Source organism: Oncorhynchus keta, chromosome 27 (assembly GCF_023373465.1).
Source record: "Oncorhynchus keta strain PuntledgeMale-10-30-2019 chromosome 27, Oket_V2, whole genome shotgun sequence".
Lineage (NCBI taxonomy): Eukaryota > Metazoa > Chordata > Actinopteri > Salmoniformes > Salmonidae > Oncorhynchus > Oncorhynchus keta.
This window is the reverse complement of record NC_068447.1, coordinates 16618562-16639662: the sequence shown is the minus strand read 5'-3', so window position 1 is coordinate 16639662 and position 21101 is coordinate 16618562. Positions and strand designations below refer to the sequence as shown.

The following is a 21101-nucleotide window of genomic DNA, read 5'->3' as shown; positions in this document are numbered from 1 at the left end:
ATATGTACAGATAAATATATGTATGAGCGATGGCCGTACGGCTTAGGCAAGATGCAGTAGATGGTATAGAATAGAGAATATACATATGAGATGAGTAATGTAGGATATGTAAACATTATTATAGTGGCGTTATTTAAAGTGACTAGTGATACCTTTATTAAGTCAATGTATTAAAGTGGCAAGAGATTTGAGTCTGTATGTGTTAGTGATGGCTTTTTAACAGTCTGATGACCTTGAAATAGAAGCTGTTTTTCAGTCTCTCGGTCCCAGCCTTGATGTACCTGTACTGACCTCGCCTTCTAGATGATAGTAGGGTGTGCGGTGATACAGCCTGACAGGACGCTCTCGATTGTGCATCTGTAAAAGTTTGTGAGGTATTATTGTTAGGTTTGTTGTGAAATGTTTTGAAATGACTTACAGTTGAAGTCGGTAGTTTACATATACTTAGGTTTGAGTCATTAAAACTCGTTTTTCAACCAATCCACACATTTCTTGTTAACAAACTATAGTTTTGGCAAGTCGGTTAGGACATCTACTTTGTGTATGATCAAATCAAATCCAATTTGATTTGTCACATACACATGGTTAGCAGATGTTAACTTAATGCGAGTGTAGCGAAATGCTTGTGCTTCTAGTTCCGACAATGCAGTAATAACCAACAAGTAATCTAGTTAACAATTCCAAAACTACTGTCTTATACACAGTGTAAGGGGATAAGAATATGTACATAAAGACATATGAGTGAGTGATGGTACAGAGCGGCATAGGCAAGATACAGTAGATGGTATTGAGTGCAGTATATACATATGAGATGAGTATATAATAATAATATATGCCATTTAGCAGACGCTTTTATCCAAAGCGACTTACAGTCATGTGTGCATACATTCTACGTATGGGTGGTCCCGGGAATCGAACCCACTACCCTGGCGTTACAAGCGCCATGCTCTACCAACTGAGCTACAGAAGGACCATACCTAATATAGTATGTAAACAAAGTGGCATAGTTAAAGTGGCTAGTGATACATGTATTACATAAAGATGCAGTAGATGATATAGAGTACAGTATATACATATACATATGAAATGAATAATGTAGGGTATGTAAATATTATATTAGGTAGCATTGTTTAAAGTGGCTAGTGATATATTTTACATCATTTCCCATCAATTCCCATTATTAAAGTGGCTGGAGTTGAGTCAGTGTGTTGGCAGCAGCCACTCAATGTTAGTGGTGGCTGTTTAACAGTCTGATGGCCTTGAGATAGAAGCTGTTTTTCAGTCTCTCGGTCCCAGCTTTGATGCACCTGTACTGACCTCGCCTTCTGGATGATAGTGGGGTGAACAGGCAGTGGCTCGGGTGGTTGTTGTCCTTGATGATCTTTATGGCCTTCCTGTGACATCGGGTGGTGTAGGTGTCCTGGAGGGCAGGTAGTTTGCCCCCGGTGATGCGTTGTGCAGACCTCACTACCCTCTGGAGAGCCTTACGGTTGAGGGCGGAGCAGTTGCCGTACAGCCCGCCAGGATGCTCTCGATTGTGCATCTGTAGAAGTTTGTGAGTGCTTTTGGTGACAAGCCGAAATTCTTCAGCCTCCTGAGGTTGAAGAGGCGCTGCTGCGCCTTCTTCACGATGCTGTCTGTGTGGGTGGACCAATTCAGTTTGTCTGTGATGTGTATGCCGAGGTACTTAATACTTACTACCCTCTCCACTACTGTCCCATCAATGTGGATAGGGGGGTGTTCCCTCTGCTGTTTCCTGAAGTCCACAATCATCTCCTTAGTTTTGTTGACGTTGAGTGTGAGGTTATTTTCCTGACACCACACTCCGAGGGCCCTCACCTCCTCCCTGTAGGCCGTCTCGTCGTTGTTGGTAATCAAGCCTACCACTGTTGTGTCGTCCGCAAACTTGATGATTGAGTTGGAGGCTAGCGTGGCCACGCAGTCGTGAGTGAACAGGGAGTACAGGAGAGGAGTCAGAACGCACCCTTGTGGGGCCCCAGTGTTGAGGATCAGCGGGGTGGAAATGTTGTTGCCTACCCTCACCACCTGGGGGCGGCCCGTCAGGAAGTCCAGTACCCAGTTGCACAGGGCGGGGTCGTAACCCAGGGTCTCGAGCTTGATGAAGAGCTTGGAGGGCACTATAGTGTTAATTGCTGAGCTGTAGTCGGTGAACAGCATTCTCACATAGGTATTCCTCTTGTCCAGATGGGTTAGGGCAGTGTGCAGTGTGGTTGAGATTGCATCGTCTGTGGACCTATTTGGGCGGTAAGCAAATTGGAGTGGGTCTAGGGTGTCAGGTAGGTTGGAGGTGATATGGTCCTTGACTAGTCTCTCAAAGCACTTCATGATGACGGAAGTGAGTGCTACGGGGCGGTAGTTGTTTAGCTCAGTTTCCTTAGCTTTCTTGGGAACAGGAACAATGGTGGCCCTCTTGAAGCATGTGGGAACAACAGACTGGGATAGGGATTGATTGAATATGTCCGTAAACACCCCAGCCAACTGGTCTGCTCATGCTCTGAGGGCGCGGCTGGGGATGCCATCTGGGCCTGCAGCCTTGCGAGGGTTGACACTTTAAATGTTTTCCTCACATCGGCTGCAGTGAAGGAGAGTCCGCATGTTTTAGTTGCGGGCCGTGTCAGTGGCACTGTATTGTCCTCAAAGCGGGCAAAAAAGTTATTTAGTCTGCCTGGGAGCAAGACATCCTGGTCCATGACTGGGCTGGTTTTCTTTTTGTAATCCGTGATGGACTGTAGACCCTGCCACATACCTCTTGTGTCTGAGCCGTTGAATTGAGATTCTACTTTGTCTCTATACTGACGCTTAGCTTGTTTGATTGCCTTGCGGAGCGAATAGTTACACTGTTTGTATTCGGTCATGTTTCCGGTCACCTTGCCCTGATTAAAAGCAGTGGTTCGGGCTTTCAGTTTCACGCGAATGCTGCCATCATTCCACGGTTTCTGGTTTGGGAATGTTTTAATCGTTGCTATGGGAACGACATCTTCAACGCACGTTCTAATGAACTCGCTCACCGAATCACACCACGTCACGTTAACCATGAAGCATACGCCCCCGCCCCTCTTCTTACCAGAAAGATGTTTGTTTCTGTCGGCGCGATGCGTGGAGAAACCCACTGGCTGCACCGATTCCGATAGCGTCTCTCCAGTGAGCCATGTTTCCGTGAAGCAAAGAACGTTACAGTCTCTGATGTCCCTCTGGAATGCTACCCTTGCTCGGATTTCATCAACCTTGTTGTCAATAGACTGGACATTGGCGAGAAGAATGCTAGGGAGTGGTGCACGATGTGCCCGTCTCCGGAGTCTGACCAGAAGACCGCTCCGTTTCCCCCTTTTACGAAGTAGGTTTTTTTGGGTCGCCGGCTGGGATCCTTTCCGTTGTCCTCGGTGAAAGGCAGTACACAGGATCCGCTTCGCGAAAGTCATATTCTTGGTTGTACTGATGGTGAGTTGACGCTGCTCTTATGTTCAGTAGTTCTTCTCGACTGTATGTAATGAAACCTAAGATGACCTGGGGTACTAATGTAAGAAATAACACGTAAAAAACAAAAAACTGCATAGTTTCCTAGGAACGCGAAGCGAGGCGGCCATCTCTGTCGGTGCCGGAAGCCATGACAAGTCATTTTTCCAACAATTGTTTACAGACAGATTATTTCACTTACATTTCACTTTATCACAATTCCAGTGGGTCAGAAGTTTACATACACTAAGTTGACTGTGCCTTGAAACAACTTGGAAAATTCCAGAAAATGATGTCATGGCTTTAGAAGCTTCTGATAGGCTAATTGACATCATTTGAGTCAATTGGAGGTGTACCTGTGGATATATTTCAAGGCCTACCTTCAAACGCGGTGCCTCTTTGCTGGAAATCAAAAGAAATCAGCCAAGACCTCAGAAAATAATTGTAGACCTCCACAAGTCTGGTTCATCCTTGGGAGAAATTTCAAAATGCCTGAAGATACCACGTTCATCTGTACAAACAATAGTACGCAAGTATAAACACCATGTGCACACGCAGCTGTCATACCGCTCAGGAAGGAGATGTGTTCTGTCACCTAGAGATGAACGTACTTTCTGGCGAAAAGTGCAATCACAAAACAACAGCAAAGGACCTTGTGAAGATGCTGGAGGAAAAGGGCACAAAAGTATTTATATCCTCAGTAAAACGAGTCCTATATCGACATGACCTAAAAGGACACTCAGCAAGGAGGAAGCCACTGCTCCAAAACCTCAATAAAAAAGCCAGACTATGGTTGGCAACTGCACATGGGGTCAAAGATTGTACTTTTTGTAGAAATTACCTCTGGTCTGATGAAAAAAAAATAGAACTGTTTGGCCATAATGACCATCATTATGTTTGGAGGAAAAAGGGGGAGACTTGCAAGGGACTGGTGCACTTCACAAAATAGATGGCATCATGAGGTAGGAAAATGATATGGATATATTGACGCAACATCTCAAGACATCAGTCAGGAAGTTAAAGCTTGGTCGCAAATGGGTCTTCCAAATGGACAATGACCCCAAGCATACTTCCAAAGTTGTGGCAAAATGGCTTAAGGACAACAAAGTCAAGTTAATGGAGTGGCCATCACAAAGCCCTGACCTCAATCCTATAGAACATTTGTGGGCGGAACTGAAAAAGCGTGTGCAAGCAAGGAGGCCTACAAACCTGACTCAGTTGCACCAGCTCTGTCAGGAGGAATGTGATTGTGGGAAGCTTGTGGAAGGCTACCCGAAACGTTTGACCCAAGTTAAGCAATTTGAAGGAAATGCTAACAGGTACTACTTGAGTGTATGTAAACTTCTGACCCACTGGGAATGTGATGAAAGAATATAAACTGAAGTAAATCATTCTCCGATTTATTCTGATATTTCACATTCTTAAATTAAAGCGGTGATCCTAATTGACCTAAAACAGGGAATTTTTACTAGGATTAATTAAATGTCAGTAATTGTGAAAAACTGAGTTTAAATGTATTTGGCAGTGTATGTAAACTTCCGACTTCAACTGTATATTGCTGTACTGTCGGAACTAGAAGCACAGGCATTTTACAACACCCACAATAACATCTGCTAAACACGTGTATGTGACCAACAAAATTAAATTAAATTTGATTTGATTGAACCTTTTAGGCCTCGGCGTCCTGCTAGTGCGACAACTTCTGTTGAAACTGGAGGGCGCGCAATTCAAGTAAATAATCATAGAAATTATGGATATTAAACATTTAGGTACACAGGGCTTATATCGGTTGAAAGCTTAAATTCTTGTTAGTCTATCTGCACTGTCCAATTTACAGTCGCTATTACAGCAAAATCATGCCATGCGATTGTTTGAGGACGGCGCCACACATCAAAATATTTTTACACCTGGACAGGTTTTATAAATTCATAAATAGTAATGAAATATTCACTTACTTTTTGAAAATCTTCCTCTGATTTGTAATCCAAAGGTATAACATGTAATGTCGTTTTGTTAGATAAAATCCTTCTTTATATCCCAAAAAGTCAGTTTAGTTGGTACCATTGATTTGAGTAATCCACTCGTACAACATGCAGAGAAAGGAATCCAAAAACTTTCTTTCAACAGGTCAAAATATGTTTCTTACGTAATATTTCTAAAGGAAAGAAGTATGTTCAATAGGAAACAGATTTTAGCAGGTGAGCCCTGTCTTCATGGTGCACGCAAACACACACATTTTATTTTTTGTTTTTGAAGTTACAAGCCTGAAACCTTGAACATATACTGCTGACACCCTGTGGAAGCAATGGGAATTGCATCCAGGGAGCTAATTTTCAATATGAGCGTGGTCTCTCCAAAAGAAGGATCGTCTCTCCAAAAGAAAAAGGTTTGGTTGGTTTTTTCTTTGGATTTTCTCCTACCATCTATATTATGTTATATTCTCCTACATTGTTTTAACATTTCCACAAACTTCAACGTGTTTCCTTTCCAATGGTACCAATTATGTTCATATCCTGGCTTCAGGGCCTGAGCAACAGGCAGTTTACTTTGGGTACGTCATTCAGGCGAAAATTGAAAAAAAGGGGCCTAGCCCTGCTTCTTGCTGCTGCTTCCTGCACTTTATTGATAGAAAGGTACTGGCAGAGGAGAGGACTGTTCTCTCTCCATCCCTCTTTCATTCTCTCTATTTCCCTTTTATAAGAAGGTCTGGGTTAGTTAGTGAGCAGGGATATGGCCGGTAGGAGACAATGTGCGGGGTTATCACCCATTTTAAAAGTTTGGTTTGATCCAATAGGAGCGTTTTGTTGTGCAGGTTAAAGAGCCTGCGTTGGGTTTGATAAATCAGTGGTTAATTAAACATTGCAGCCTGGGCCAATCACGTTGTGGGTGGCAGGTAGCCGAGTGGTTAGAGCTTTGGGCCAGTAACTGAATGGTCACTAGTTTGAATCCCTGAGCCAACAAGGTGAAAAAAAATCTGTTGCTGTGCCTTCTGCAAGGCACTTTAACACTAATTGCTCCAGAGTTGCCAGTGTGACCGCACTCTCTGAGGGTGTCTCAGGGGCTGCTGGGATATGAAAAAACACATTTCCAATTCATACATATAATACACACTTGTACATGTGTTAAATAGGACAAATGTAGAGAACAACAAAATTATTAGTCAATCAGCCAGATGCCTCTTTTCCCATACCAGTCATCATATCATCTTCTTGAGGATTTAGTGGATGGCCTTGTTTTCATCTCTTGGTCAATGTTTTGCAGTTGAAAAGTTAATGAAACAAGCAGTGAACACCTCTATGATTCACATACTCTGTAAGGATGGTGATTGTGAATGTTTTCAAAGAGATACAGTACCATCCCCAACCCTATCTTCGCAATTTACCCAAGGCAGCTGTTGTCAACACAAGATGTTCCCACACACCTGCACAAAGTTGCATGTTTTTATTCCATCCAGGCCTCAGTAAACTGTTAGAGATGGAGTCAGAGATATCTCTGCCGTGTTTTGTCAGCCAGGAGATACACGGCCGCCTCGCGTCACCACACTGATGCGCCGAATGCAGAATGCAACGGCAAAGACGGGATATCTCGTTTCACTCAGCCTTCTTTTAATTTCCTGTTACACGGAGCATTGGTTTGGCTCTCCGGGCTAACAGTTCCCCTTTGAAGAATGATTTGAAAATATACATTTTAATAAGGAGCACCGAAGCACAGTCAATGAGAGAGCAGAAGGAGCTAGAAGGAGATTGCATATCTGAAATTAGCTGATGGAGGGAAGGTGGGAGAATGAAAGAAAGAAGCAAAAATAATGGATTGATTTGTAACAGCAAGGTGGTTTTTGTTTAATTGAAGTGGCCGGAAAAAAAATTAAGAGGAATGTGATGCTTTGGGCAAAACAATTCAGTGTGTCCTCTGAATATAGAGCAGTCCAGGTTCTGTTTTAATCTTCTCACTATAATGCAACTCTCAGAAAACCTGGCTGTTTGATGCTTGTTATTTTTCCCCACATAATGAATCAGAGACAGACATGTTGCTGCCTCAGTAATTTCACAGAGTACGTTTTAAGAAGAAAAAGTTACACATATGCTTGGAATGAGTTCTCTTATGATAATAAGATCAGCACCGGGGTTCTCATGGTTTCTAACATGAACCAAGGCATAAATTAATGTGTGTGTGTGTGGTGTGTGTGTGTGTGTGTGTGTGTGTGTGTGTGTGTGTGTGTGAGTCTGTCTGCTCAAGGATTACTTACTATTCAAACATGAGAACTCAGCCAGTCTCTTGAAGTTACTGTGTATAATCTTAACATGGTTTACCAGCGCCAGTCTCTCTTCCTTAATCGCTGTGGAAGGAAGAATAAGCTCGGGAAGAGAGGAAAGGAAAAAAAATGTTTTTTCGTTCTGAAGATTGCCAGGAAAATGTAAAACGGCAACAGCATTGGGTAGGCTTACACGGAAACTTCCAGGACCATTTTCTGTCCAACTAAACCCAGTAGCCTCTTCTATAGCATTACCAGGCAGGATCCCTCTTTCTCTCTAATCTATCTTTCTCCCCACCATCCCTCTATCTACATCCCTCTTTCTCCCCACCATCCCTCTATCTACATCCCTCTTCTCTCTAATCTATCTTTCTCCCCACCATCCCTCTATCTACATCCCTCTTTCTCCCCACCATCCCTCTATCTACATCCCTCTTTCTCTCTAATCTATCTTTCTCCCCACCATCCCTCTATCTACATCCCTCTATCTACATCCCTCTTTCTCCCCACCATCCCTCTATCTACATCCCTCTTTCTCTCTAATCTATCTTTCTCCCCACCATCCCTCTATCTACATCCCTCTTTCTCTCTTTCTCTCATCCCTGTCTCTCATCCATCTTCCTCCCCTTTCTGTCCTCAGTACCATACTATAGGCTTCTATTACAGTCCCACTGTAGTGTTTTAAGACAGAGGACTCTGTAGTCTATTGAGTTGGTGTGGAGCAGTAAAAGAGTTGAGTATTTACAAAATGTCCACATGGCAAAATGTTATAAAAATAGTTGACAAAAATATATACCGTTATCTTGAAAAACAATAAACTTACTCAATAGTATTACATTTGATTAATTTACCAGAGGCTCTTATTCAGAGTGAGTTACAGTTAGTGTATTCATCCTAGCTAGGTTTGATAACCACATATCACAGTCATAGTTCCACAGTCTTTGTCATGTCCCGGTCTGCTTAAGGGGTTGGCTCTCTCACAGGTACCAGTGGAGGCTGGTGGTGGGAGGAGCTGTAAGAGGACAGGCTCATTGTAATGCTGGAATTGAATACATGGAACAGTATAAAACACATCAAACATGGAAACTACATGTTTGACTGCGTTCCGAACGTCCATTCCAGCCATAATAATGAGCCCATCCTCCTATAGCTCCTCCCACCAGCTTCCACTGACAGGCACCAATGTGATAGCAGCTGGGTCTGGTCTGCTTAGTTCATTGACTGTATATGAACCCGAAAAAATGTGGGAGTGGGATGTCTCGCTTCCTCTTCTGTCTCTGATAGTACCTACATTTCCCCCCAATAAAGTAGCTAGTGCCCTGCAACAACAGAGCTGAATATAACCTGGTAGTGCCCTGCAACAACAGAGCTGAATATAACCTGGTAGTGCCCTGCAACAACAGAGCTGAATATAACCTGGTAGTGCCCTGCAACAACAGAGCTCGATATAACCTGGTAGTGCCCTGCAACAACAGAGCTGAATATAACTTGGTAGTGCCCTGCAACAACATAGTGAACCTCTCCTATCTAAATATAACATGGTAGTGCCCTGCAACAACAGAGCTGAATATAACCTGGTAGTGCCCTGCAACAACATAGTGAACCTCTCCTATCTGAATATAACCTGGTAGTGCCCTGCAACAACAGAGCTGAATATAACCTGGTAGTGCCCTGCAACAACAGAGCTGAATATAACCTGGTAGTGCCCTGCAACAACAGAGCTGAATATAACCTGGTAGTGCCCTGCAACAACAGAGCTGAATATAACCTGGTAGTGCCCTGCAACAACAGAGCTGTATATAACCTGGTAGTGCCTTGCAACAACAGAGCTCGATATAACCTGGTAGTGCCCTGCAACAACAGAGCTGAATATAACCTGGTAATGCAATTGCAACAACATAGTGAACCTCTCCTATCTAAATATAACATGGTAGTGTCCTGCAACAACAGAGCTGTATATAACCTGGTAGTGCCTTGCAACAACAGAGCTCGATATAACCTGGTAGTGCCCTGCAACAACAGAGCTGAATATAACCTGGTAGTGCCCTGCAACAACATAGTGAACCTCTCCTATCTAAATATAACATGGTAGTGCCCTGCAACAACAGAGCTGAATATAACCTGGTAGTGCCCTGCAACAACATAGTGAACCTCTCCTATCTGAATATAACCTGGTAGTGCCTTGCAACAACAGAGCTCGATATAACCTGGTAGTGCCCTGCAACAACAGAGCTGAATATAACCTGGTAATGCAATTGCAACAACATAGTGAACCTCTCCTATCTAAATATAACATGGTAGTGCCCTGCAACAACAGAGCTGAATATAACCTGGTAGTGCCCTGCAACAACATAGTGAACCTCTCCTATCTGAATATAACCTGGTAGTGCCCTGCAACAACAGAGCTGAATATAACCTGGTAGTGCCCTGCAACAACAGAGCTGAATATAACCTGGTAGTGCCCTGCAACAACAGAGCTGAATATAACCTGGTAGTGCCCTGCAACAACAGAGCTGAAAATAACCTGGTAGTGCCCTGCAACAACATAGTGAACCTCTCCTATCTGAATATAACCTGGTAGTGCCCTGCAACAACAGAGCTGAATATAACCTGGTAGTGCCCTGCAACAACAGAGCTGAATATAACCTGGTAGTGCCCTGCAACAACAGAGCTGAATATAACCAGGTAGTGCCCTAACAACAACAGAGCTGAATATAACCAGGTAGTGCCCTAACAACAACAGAGCTGAATATAACCTGGTAGTGCCCTAACAACAACAGAGCTGAATATAACCTGGTAGTGCCCGAACAACAACAGAGCTGAATATAACCTGGTAGTGCCCTGCAACAACAGAGCTGAATATAACCTGGTAGTGCCCTGCAACAACAGAGCTGAATATAACCTGGTAGTTCCCTGCAACAACATAGTGAACCTCTCCTAGCTGAATATAATATGGTAGTGCCCTGCAACAACAGAGCTGAATATAACCAGGTAGTGCCCTAACAACAACAGAGCTGAATATAACCTGGTAGTGCCCTAACAACAACAGAGCTGAATATAACCTGGTAGTGCCCTGCAACAACATAGTGAACCTCTCCTAGCTGAATATAATCTGGTAGTGCCCTAACAACAACATAGTGAACCTCTCCTATCTGAATATAACCTGGTAGTGCCCTGCAACAGCATAGTGAACCTCTCCTATCTGAATATAATCTGGTAGTGCCCTGCAACAACATAGTGAACCTCTCCTAGCTGAATATAATCTGGTAGTGCCCTAACAACAACATAGTGAACCTCTCCTATCTGAATATAATCTGGTAGTGCCCTGCAACAACAGAGCTGAATTGAACCTGGTAGTGCCCTGCAACAACAGAGCTGAATATAACCTGGTAGTGCCCTGCAACAACATAGTGAACCTCTCCTATCTGAATATAACCTGGTAGTGCCCTGCAACAACAGAGCTGAATATAACCTGGTAGTGCCCTGCAACAACAGAGCTGTATATAACCTGGTAGTGCCTTGCAACAACAGAGCTGAATATAACCTGGTAGTGCCCTGCAACAACAGAGCTGAATATAACCTGGTAGTGCCCTGCAACAACAGAGCTGTATATAACCTGGTAGTGTCCTAACAACAACAGAGCTGAATATAACCTGGTAGTGCCCTGCAACAACATAGTGAACCTCTCCTATCTGAATATAACCTGGTAGTGCCCTGCAACAACAGAGCTGAATATAACCTGGTAGAGCGCTGCAACAACAGAGCTGAATATAACCTGGTAGTGCCCTGCAACAACAGAGCTGAATATAACCTGGTAGTGCCCTGCAACAACAGAGCTGAATATAACCTGGTAGTGCCCTGCAACAACAGAGCTGAATATAACCTGGTAGTGCCCTGCAACAACATAGTGAACCTCTCCTATCTGAATATAACCTGGTCGTGCCCTGCAACAACAGAGCTGAATATAACCTGGTAGTGCGCTGCAACAACAGAGCTGAATATAACCTGGTAGTGCCCTGCAACAACAGAGCTGAATATAACCTGGTAGTGCCCTGCAACAACAGAGCTGAATATAACCTGGTAGTGCCCTGCAACAACAGAGCTGAATATAACCAGGTAGTGCCCTAACAACAACAGAGCTGAATATAACCTGGTAGTGCCCTAACAACAACAGAGCTGAATATAACCTGGTAGTGCCCTGCAACAACATAGTGAACGTCTCCTAGCTGAATATAACCTGGTAGTGCCCGAACAACAACAGAGCTGAATATAACCTGGTAGTTCCCTGCAACAACATAGTGAACCTCTCCTAGCTGAATATAATCTGGTAGTGCCCTGCAACAACAGAGCTGAATATAACCAGGTAGTGCCCTAACAACAACAGAGCTGAATATAACCTGGTAGTGCCCTAACAACAACAGAGCTGAATATAACCTGGTAGTGCCCTGCAACAACAGAGCTGAATATAACCTGGTAGTGCCCTGCAACAACAGAGCTGAATATAACCAGGTAGTGCCCTAACAACAACAGAGCTGAATATAACCAGGTAGTGCCCTAACAACAACAGAGCTGAATATAACCTGGTAGTGCCCTGCAACAACAGAGCTGAATATAACCTGGTAGTGCCCTGCAACAACAGAGCTGAATATAACCTGGTAGTTCCCTGCAACAACATAGTGAACCTATCCTAGCTGAATATAATCTGGTAGTGCCCTGCAACAACAGAGCTGAATATAACCTGGTAGTGCCCTGCAACAACATAGTGAACCTCTCCTATCTGAATATAACCTGGTAGTGCCCTGCAACAACAGAGCTGAATATAACCTGGTAGTGCCCTGCAATAACAGAGCTGTATATTACCTGGTAGTGCCCTGCAACAACATAGTGAACCTCTCCTATCTGAATATAACCTGGTAGTGCCCTGCAACAACAGAGCTGAATATAACCTGGTAGTGCCCTGCAACAACAGAGCTGAATATAACCTGGTAGTGCCCTGCAACAACAGAGCTGAATATAACCTGGTAGTGCCCTGCAACAATAGAGCTGAATATAACCTGGTAGTGCCCTGCAACAACAGAGCTGAATATAACCAGGTAGTGCCCTGCAACAACAGAGCTGAATATAACCTGGTAGTGCCCGAACAACAACAGAGCTGAATATAACCTGGTAGTGCCCTGCAACAACATAGTGAACCTCTCCTAGCTGAATATAATCTGGTAGTGCCCTAACAACAACATAGTGAACCTCTCCTATCTGAATATAACCTGGTAGTGCCCTGCAACAACATAGTGAACCTCTCCTAGCTGAATATAATCTGGTAGTGCCCTAACAACAACATAGTGAACCTCTCCTATCTGAATATAACCTGGTAGTGCCCTGCAACAACAGAGCTGAATATAACCTGGTAGTGCCATGCAACAACAGAGCTAATTTAACCTGGTAGTGCCCTGCAACAACAGAGCTGAATAAAACCTGGTAGTGCCCTAACAACAACAGAGCTGAATATAACCTGGTAGTGCCCTGCAACAACATAGTGAACCTCTCCTATCTGAATATAACCTGGTCGTGCCCTGCAACAACAGAGCTGAATATAACCTGGTAGTGCGCTGCAACAACAGAGCTGAATATAACCTGGTAGTGCCCTGCAACAACAGAGCTGAATATAACCTGGTAGTGCCCTGCAACAACAGAGCTGAATATAACCTGGTAGTGCCCTGCAACAACAGAGCTGAATATAACCAGGTAGTGCCCTAACAACAACAGAGCTGAATATAACCTGGTAGTGCCCTAACAACAACAGAGCTGAATATAACCTGGTAGTGCCCTGCAACAACATAGTGAACGTCTCCTAGCTGAATATAACCTGGTAGTGCCCGAACAACAACAGAGCTGAATATAACCTGGTAGTTCCCTGCAACAACATAGTGAACCTCTCCTAGCTGAATATAATCTGGTAGTGCCCTGCAACAACAGAGCTGAATATAACCAGGTAGTGCCCTAACAACAACAGAGCTGAATATAACCTGGTAGTGCCCTAACAACAACAGAGCTGAATATAACCTGGTAGTGCCCTGCAACAACAGAGCTGAATATAACCTGGTAGTGCCCTGCAACAACAGAGCTGAATATAACCAGGTAGTGCCCTAACAACAACAGAGCTGAATATAACCAGGTAGTGCCCTAACAACAACAGAGCTGAATATAACCTGGTAGTGCCCTGCAACAACAGAGCTGAATATAACCTGGTAGTGCCCTGCAACAACAGAGCTGAATATAACCTGGTAGTTCCCTGCAACAACATAGTGAACCTATCCTAGCTGAATATAATCTGGTAGTGCCCTGCAACAACAGAGCTGAATATAACCTGGTAGTGCCCTGCAACAACATAGTGAACCTCTCCTATCTGAATATAACCTGGTAGTGCCCTGCAACAACAGAGCTGAATATAACCTGGTAGTGCCCTGCAATAACAGAGCTGTATATTACCTGGTAGTGCCCTGCAACAACATAGTGAACCTCTCCTATCTGAATATAACCTGGTAGTGCCCTGCAACAACAGAGCTGAATATAACCTGGTAGTGCCCTGCAACAACAGAGCTGAATATAACCTGGTAGTGCCCTGCAACAACAGAGCTGAATATAACCTGGTAGTGCCCTGCAACAATAGAGCTGAATATAACCTGGTAGTGCCCTGCAACAACAGAGCTGAATATAACCAGGTAGTGCCCTGCAACAACAGAGCTGAATATAACCTGGTAGTGCCCGAACAACAACAGAGCTGAATATAACCTGGTAGTGCCCTGCAACAACATAGTGAACCTCTCCTAGCTGAATATAATCTGGTAGTGCCCTAACAACAACATAGTGAACCTCTCCTATCTGAATATAACCTGGTAGTGCCCTGCAACAACATAGTGAACCTCTCCTAGCTGAATATAATCTGGTAGTGCCCTAACAACAACATAGTGAACCTCTCCTATCTGAATATAACCTGGTAGTGCCCTGCAACAACAGAGCTGAATATAACCTGGTAGTGCCATGCAACAACAGAGCTAATTTAACCTGGTAGTGCCCTGCAACAACAGAGCTGAATAAAACCTGGTAGTGCCCTAACAACAACAGAGCTGAATATAACCTGGTAGTGCCCTAACAACAACATAGTGAACCTCTCCTAGCTGAATATAACCTGGTAGTGATCTGCAACAACAGAGGTGAATATAACCTGGTAGTGCCCTGCAACAACAGAGCTGAATATAACCTGGTATTGCCCTGCAACAACAGAGCTGAATTTAACCTGGTAGTGCCCTGCAACAACATAGTGAACCTCTCCTAGCTGAATATAATCTGGTAGTGATCTGCAACAACAGAGCTGAATATAACCTGGTAGTGCCCTGCAACAACAGAGCTGAATATAATCTGGTAGTGATCTGCAACAACATAGCTGAATATAATCTGGTAGTGCCCTGCAACAACATAGTGAACCTCTCCTATCTGAATATAATCTTGTAGTGCCCTGCAACAACATAGTGAACCTCTCCTATCTGAATATAATCTGGTAGTGCCCTAAAAACAACACAGTGAACCTCTCCTATCTGAATATAATCTGGTAGTGCCCTAACAACAACATAGTGAACCTATCCTATCTGAATATAACCTGGTCGTCCCCTAACAACAACATAGTGAACCTCTCCTATCTGAATATAATCTGGTAGTGCTCTGCAACAACATAGTGAACCTCTCCTACCTGAATATAATCTGGTCGTGCCCTAACAACAACATAGTGAACCTCTCCTATCTGAATATAATCTGGTAGTGATCTGCAACAACATAGCTGAATAGGGTTAGGGTTAGGGTAGCATAGTGGTTAGAGTGTTGGACTTGTAACTGGAAGGTTGCAAGTTCAAACCCCCGAGCTGACAAGGTACAAATCTGTCGTTCTGCTCCTGAACAGGAAGTTAACCCACTGTTCCTAGGCCGTCATTGAAAATAAGAATTTGTTCTTAACTGACTTGCCTGGTTAAATAAAGGTAAAAAAAAAAAATATATATATATATAATCTGGTAGTGCCCTAACAACATAGCTGAATATAATATGGTAGTCCTCTGCAACAACATAGCTGAATATAATCTGGTAGTCCTCTGCAACAACATAGCTGAATATAATCTAGTAGTGCTCTGCAACAAAATAGCTGAATATAATCTGGTAGTCCTCTGCAACAACATAGCTGAATGTAATCTGGTCGTGCTCTGCAACAACATAGCTGAATATAATCTGGTAGTGATTTGCAACAACATAGCCCACCTCTCCTAGAAGGATGAGCACAGGCATCCTCAAAGGAATTACCCTAATTTAGCATAAACCATTCACACCAGTAAACAGGTATATTCACTATATGAACATCTTTCAGACCCATCATCTCTCAGACCCATCATCTCTCAGACCCATCATCTCTCAGACCCATCATCTCTCAGGCACTTCATCTCTCAGCCCATCATCTCTCAGACCCATCATCTCTCAGGTCCTTCATCTCTCAGGCCCATCATCTCTCAGACCCATCATCTCTCAGACCCATCATCTCTCAGACCCATCATCTCTCAGGTCCATCATCTCTCTTTTCTCTCCGACTCCACCTCTTTTCTTTCATACTCCACCTCTTTTCTCTCCGCCTCCACCTCTTTTCTTTCATACTCCACCTCTTTTCTCTCATACTCCACCTCTTTTCTCTCATACTCCACCTCTTTTCTCTCCTACTCCACCTCTTTTCTCTCATACTTCACCTCTTTTCTCTCATACTCCACCTCTTTTCTCTCATAATCTGCCTATTTTCTCTCATACTCCACCTCATTTTCTCATACTCCACCTCTTTTCCCTCCTACTCCACCTATTTTCTCTCCTACTCCACCTCTTTTCTCTCATACTCCACCTCTTTTCTCTCATACTCCACCTATTTTCTCTCATACTCCACCTCTTTTCTCTCCTACTCCACCTATTTTCTCTCATACTCCACCTCTTTTCTCTCCTACTCCACCTCTTTTCTCTCATACTCCACCTCTTTTCTCTCCCACTCCACCTCTTTTTTCCCATACTCCACCTCTTTTCTCTCCTACTCCACCTTTTTTCTCTCCTACTCCACCTCTTTTCTCTCCTACTCCACCTCTTTTCTCTCCTACACCTCTTTTCTCTCCTACTCCACCTCTTTTTTCCCATACTCCACCTCTTTTCTCTCCTACTCCACCTTTTTTCTCTCCTACTCCACCTCTTTTCTCTCCTACTCCACCTCTTTTCTCTCCTACTCCACCTATTTTCTCTCCTACTCCACCTCTTTTGTCTCATACTCCACCTCTTTTCTCTCCTACTCCACCTCTTTTTCTCATACTCGACCTCTTTTTTCTCCTACTCCACCTATTTTCTCTCCCTCAATCTCCTTTCTCTTCTGCCCTACCTCTCCTCCTTCCTTCCACCCTTTTATTTCCCAGTCTTCACTCTGTTCTCTTACTTCTCTTTGTCTTTCTCTCCCTTGATCTTCTTCCTCCATCTCTCCCCCTGTCTCTCCCTCTCCCATCCTCTCATTTCCAGACTCCTCCCATCCTCTCTGTCATCCAGCTATTTTTGGGTAGGGCAGCTTTAATTATGCATGTTGTCATAGTGCTTTTAGTATTACTGCCTGTTTGAGAGGGCATGGGGTGTGTGTGTGTGTGTTTCTGGATGTATATGTGTGTGTGTTTGTGTACAGTCCATGGTCCTGTCTGCATGTCTAGGTGAGATTGCTCTGTGTCAGGGCAGAAACCCATCATGATGATGGGGAAATGGAGAAGCCCAGGCAGGGTGCCTGGTGTACTGTGGTCTTCAGGGCAGAAACCCATCATGATGATGGGGAAATGGAGAAGCCCAGGCAGGGTGCCTGGTGTACTGTGGTCTTCAGGGCAGAAACCCATCATGATGATGGGGAAATGGAGAAGCCCAGGCAGGGTGCCTGGTGTACTGTGGTCTTCAGGGCAGAAACCCATCATGATGATGGGGAAATGGAGAAGCCCAGGCAGGGTGCCTGGTGTACTGTGGTCTTCAGGGCAGCGAGCAGCATAAATAGTACAGTAGAGACAGGCACAAGAGACCATCAGAGAGATGTCACAAAGCTTCCTGTTCCTTCAGACAGTGTGACGTGTGATTGGAGGGGGTCCAGAGACCCATACGCTAGGCTAGGCTATATTTGTACTCCTTAATCAGGTTTTCGTTTTCTGTCTTGTGTTTTCTGTCTGGATTTTTCAGTGTTGTTTTCAACCTATCGACTTGTGTTTTTCTCTGTCCAGGGAAGAATAACTAGTGGTATTTGTCCAAAGTCTAGTTGTACAACACTAAGTAAATAGAGCTCCGTAGTGAGAGAGTGGTGATGTTTCACTGGTGGTCAATGATTTCCACCAGGATCCTTATCAACACATTATATGGCCCAAATAATCTCCCTCTTTTCCTCTCCCTCTCATCCACTCTTCCTGTCTTCTCTCATTTACTGGGCTGTCTATTTCCTCCACCCTCCCTACCTCTTTCTCTCATTTACTGGGCTGTCTATTTCCTCCACCCTCCCTCCCTCTTTCTCTCATTTACTGGGCTGTCTATTTCCTCCACCCTCCCTCCCTCTTTCTCTCATTTATTGGGCTGTCTATTTCCTACACCCTCCCTCCCTCCCTCCCTCCCTCCCTCCGTCTCCCCTTTTATTAGGTGTTTTTCTCTTCCATTCTCTTTCTCTCTCATTTTCTCCTTTTTCTCTCTGTCTCCTTCTCATTTTGTGTTCTCCCTTTATCTCCCTATAGCTGTCTCCAATTTCTCCCTCTCTTCTCTCCCCTCCACCCCCTCCTCTCACTCTGACCCTCTCGTTCCCTCTCTCCTCTCCCAGCCCCCTCTATTGTGTTGATATAAGACCTAATTTCTTGGCTAATCATAGTTTGTGTAGCTGTGACACAGTCTAGTGGCAGTGGGTTTTATCTGGCCTCTCACATGGATGGCATGATCATTCCTTATATTCCTTAGCACAGGAGCTTCTATTTAACAGGGGCTTCTGCAACAACATCAACACATCAACACATCAACACACACACACACACACACACACACACACACACACACACACACACACACACACACACACACACACACACACACACACACACACACACACACACACACACACACACACACAAATGCACACACACACACACACACACACACACACACACACACACACACACACACACACACACACACACACACACACACACACACACACACACACACAAATGCACACACACACACACACAAAATGCTACACACACACACACACACACACACACACACACACACACACACACACACACACACACACACACACACACACACACACACACACCACATTTTGCTGCATATGCACTGACTGAGAAGAAGGTCCACCAGTATTCACCAACTAAATATAACTCACTGTATAACTGCCATTGTCCAGAAATGCAACAGAAATGGTTTATTTCGTGTTGGTCTTTCAGAATGACTGTAGGTCAAAGATACCAGAGGACAATCCTCAGCCCTGTCGGAGCCCGGAGTCTTATACAATCTAATTCAGTTTCATAAATGGCTTTATGTTCCCATTCTTAACTGTGTGCAGAATAAATGATTGGTGTATAATTGCTTTAAATTGCAATTATGCTCAGTAATATGCATTCCACTGTGCAGATTCCTTTAATGACAAATTAATCTTTATGGTCCCATAAGAAAGCCTGCAGCACTGCTCTCTCTCTTTTGCTCTCTCTCTTTTGCTCTCTCTCTTTTGCTCTCTCTCTTTTGCTCTCTCTCTCTCTCTTTTGCTCTCTCTCTCTCTCTCTCTCTCTCTCTCTCTCTCTCTCTCTCTCTCTCTCTCTCTCTCTCTCTCTCTCTCCCTGCTCTCATTCTCTCTCATGCTGAACTTGCTGTTTTTCTCTGTATCGACTGAGTGATAGATACAGCATACAGGATCTCTGTTTCTCCCTTTGCCTGTCTGTCTTAGGCTGGAATTAAACCGTTTTCCAGGTGATAACAAATACTTCTGTGGTTCATGTGTGTGTGTGTGGAGTCAATCTTTTCACCATTTAATTTGTACACTGCGTACAGGGCACACTTTATGTTGGGTCATGGGTCACAGGTCATGTACAGTATATAGGCACACAGGTGACCAGGAAGTAGGGATGCACATGTATGGAAACCACACAGTTCTTACTTTTGTAGTAGCTAACCTAGTCAAAAGTTTCTGATAGCCACTGTTGCACAGGTGGAATTGTAAAGGTACGGGAAAAACCCGTTTTTTTAGATGATAACTCTGAAACCCCATATGGGTTTCATCTAGGCTTTGGATATCATATACTCAAGGTACTGTTGTCATGTTGAGGAAAGGGGGACAGCCATTTAAAGGGGAATTCCACTCAAAAACTATATTTTGGTAGTCCGCTGTTGATACAGTCCCGGAGTGTTTTGCATGTCAGCAACAAAGCAGAAACTTTGCTTCTTGAAAGTACAACTTCATTAAAGGAATTGAAATATGGCACTATCCTGTCTATCTTTTGTATATTGTTGCATTATGTATATTTTGATCCATGACGGCGTAACTTTTTATCAGGTAGTGCTGTTCTATCTCACCAAGGGCACAGGGCTGCTCTGTTCCCCTACAGGCTGAGGGCTGTTCTGTTCCCCTACAGGCTGAGGGCTGTTCTGTTCCCCTACAGGCTGAGGGCTGCTCTGTTCCCCTACTGGCTGAGGGCTGTTCTGTTCCCCTACAGGCTGAGGGCTGTTCTCTTCCCCTACAGGCTGAGGGCTGTTCTGTTCCCCTACAGGCTGAGGACTGCTCTGTTCCCCTACAGGTTGAGGGCTGTTCTCTTCCCCTACAGGCTGAGGGCTGTTCTGTTCCCCTACAGGCTGAGGGCTGTTCTCTTCCCCTACAGGGTGAGGGCTGCTCTGTTCCCCTACAGGGTGAGGGCTGTTCTCTTCCCCTACAGGCTGAGGGCTGTTCTGTCTCCCTACAGGCTGAGGGCTGTTCTCTTCCCCTACAGGGTGAGGGCTGCTCTGTTCCTCTACAGGCTGAGGGCAGTTCTGTTCCCCTACATGCTGAGAGCTGCTCGTTTCCCCTACTGGTTGAGTAGCTCTGCAGATAAAAGTTGTCATCTTGGAATCTCATCATTAATTAAATTAAGGGAGGTATTTCTGGGGCCAGGTGAGTTGGAAGACTGGGAAGCAGGAATTATTTATGGAAAGGTTTGGGCTTCCAGTGTACTATGGAATGGTCCTGTCATTGTTCATTTGGATCATAGGCATCCCAGACACACGAAGGCTGCGTTTACACAGGAAGCCCATTCTGGTCTTTTGA

General features: G+C 44.3%; 1 pseudogene; it reads right to left on the bottom strand.

Moving 5' to 3' along the window:
• The window catches only part of LOC118360267 (E3 ubiquitin-protein ligase TRIM39-like), a 28735-nt pseudogene extending 7836 nt beyond the window's left edge, over positions 1–20899 (bottom strand).
• Between the last annotated feature and the right edge of the window lie 202 nt (positions 20900–21101).